General features: G+C 43.1%; 1 protein-coding gene and 1 long non-coding RNA gene across 4 annotated transcripts in view; one reads left to right on the top strand and one right to left on the bottom strand.

The window, feature by feature from the left end:
* PIGQ (phosphatidylinositol glycan anchor biosynthesis class Q) overlaps positions 1-2,316 on the top strand; it is a 102,354-nt gene that overhangs the window by 65,557 nt on the left and 34,481 nt on the right. The window lies entirely within an intron of this gene.
* Positions 45-2,316, bottom strand: part of LOC109290861 — a 35,234-nt gene continuing 32,962 nt past the window's right edge. The window contains exons 3-4 of the long non-coding RNA XR_002095698.1: positions 1,406-1,471; positions 45-133 (exon numbers count right to left, since the gene is read on the bottom strand). This is a non-coding gene — a long non-coding RNA (uncharacterized LOC109290861). The remainder of the gene's footprint in view (positions 134-1,405; positions 1,472-2,316) is intronic.

The following is a 2,316-nucleotide window of genomic DNA, read 5'->3' as shown; positions in this document are numbered from 1 at the left end:
CCGTTAAGTCTCTTTCGCCTCGACAGCCTTTCACTGTAATGTGTGTGCACACGCAGATGCACATGCACCTGCTGCCTCCAATCACCAGTGGAGTAGAGCAAAATCCTGGACCTTGGTTTAGATTTCAAAAAATCTCCCAGACGGAGATCACAGGGTCCAAAAAGAGGACATATCTGTGACAACCCAAACGTATGGTAAACCCTAGTGGTGTTGTAGGAAATTGAAAAATACAGTACCATATTTTCTCACATAAACATGCACCTTTCTCCCCAAACCGGCTAGGAGAAATTTAAGTGCACATTATATGCAGGGATGTAGATCCCCATGCATCCAGAAACTTGGCCATGGGGGAGAAGTAGTAGCATTAATTGCAATTAATGGCAATTAATACTGCCACCACTCTCCAGCTGCCAAATTTCCAGACCTGTGGGGAGCCCCCAGGCCAGATGATGAGGCTCTGTGCACCAGCTCAATGCAGTGCATGGAATCTGCCTATGATTGGTCTGGTGCACTGGATTGGGCCTGCATGTGCCAAACTCGACACATGGCCCCAGATCCAACACATGGGATCAGATCCAGTGAACACCCTTAGACCCTGTGGATTGGATAAAATCAGTGCACAGGGTCTGGTTGCAGCCAGACTCAGTGCACAGCCCTGGACCCAGCATGCAGGGTCAGAGCCAGCACATGGCCCCTAAACCTGGTGAGCTGGATTGGGCCAGTGCATAGGGTCATGCCATGGCCAGACCTGATATGCAGCCCTTGATTGGACCCAGTGCATTGCCCCAGACCCTCCACACTGTATTAGTTGGTGACCTGTCTTTTTTTTTTCTTCAAGCAGTCTGTAAAAACCAGGATGCATATTATATTCAGGAGCATGGTCTCTACAAGAAAATATAGTGAGTGCAGCCAGATCTTGAGTTGCAACATTGACGTTATGATGTTGTATCTCAATACGGGTGTGGTCTGTCATTTTGACTCAGACATGTCAGCAAGTGATGGAGGTTTTGATAAAGTTGCACAGTGTAAGCCCCTTTTCCTTTGTGTCTGGGAAGGAGGAATGGCTCTTGCCATCTATGTCTTCATGGCTCTTCTCAGAAGTCTTCAGTTTGTATTTCCAGCTTCTAAATGGAAAGGTATTTTAGTTTGCCTTGTGGGGAATTCTAGCAACGATTTGTTTTCTCCTTCTCTTCTCTTCATTGGGAGAAACTTGCAGCTCTCCTATTGCTGATCCATTTGCTCAGTTCTGTAATCTAACACCATAATGGGAACCATGGGCAGCATTCCAGGGATCCTCTTTCTACACATTTTCCATGGGGCCCAGACACAGCAAGTAAAGTGTCTATTGTTCTCCTACCATACAAGTTACACATAGCTGTGGTTGTGGATTAGCAGGGCTACTTACACAGTACTACTTTGCTGAGTCAAACTTTCAAGGGTTGCTTCAGTTTCAGTCATTTCTTTGGCCAGACTGGTGAGAAAGGGAAAGAGGATGATTATAGTTAGAGTACATCTGTACCGTGCTAATGTATACTTAGACTGTAAGGTTAATGTGAGGTATATCCTCCAAATCTTTTTTTAAATTATTCATCTGAAGTTTTTTGAAACATTCTGAAAATGTTTTTAGCTGGAAGATAATTTGTCCTCTAGTGCTGCCCTTAATTACGCAGCTTTCTGAAATCTTATTTATTTGCAAGTCCAAGAGTAAGGTGACTTCTGGCTAGGTTTCCACATGCACAGGTGGATTTGAAAAGCATTCCATCTGCCCAGTGTCATCGGCAGATGGACTGTACTTGAGACGTGTTGGACCATATCACTTTTCCTGGATGGCCAGGCTGTAAGAATTTTTCATTCTTTCAATCATGCAGATAAATCATTCTCTCCCGCCTGCAGGCTGTAATATCTGTTACTTCCTCCTGACCCTCTACAAAAGTAGTTTTTAATGCCTTTGAAACAGAGAGTGATGTTCACTTCAGTGAACTTTCCTAGCAATTTGACTTGCCCCTTGCTCTTACAAGGTATTGCTCTGTGGGTATCTCCAGGGGCAGATCTAGAATTTTGAAAAGTGGGGAGCAGATGGTGTGGTGCATCATGTTTTATAACTCAACACACATTTTTCTCCACATAAAAAGAAAATAGAAGCTTTACTAACATGCTAGAGGGCTAGGGATATATTATTCAGTTTAAAATCGAAGCAAGATATAAATATAACTTTATTGGAATGTGCATTCATTTGTTGTATCATATGTTATGTATTAAAAACACAACAAAGTAGGCAACAATAATACAAAGATGTTGTTTCTTTAGTCCTGTAGC

Source organism: Gavialis gangeticus, unplaced genomic scaffold, assembly GCF_001723915.1.
Source record: "Gavialis gangeticus isolate Ggan-Ray unplaced genomic scaffold, GavGan_comp1, whole genome shotgun sequence".
Classification (NCBI taxonomy): domain Eukaryota; kingdom Metazoa; phylum Chordata; order Crocodylia; family Gavialidae; genus Gavialis; species Gavialis gangeticus.
The sequence above is the reverse complement of the archived record's forward strand: the minus strand, read 5'-3'. Positions and strand labels throughout refer to the sequence as shown.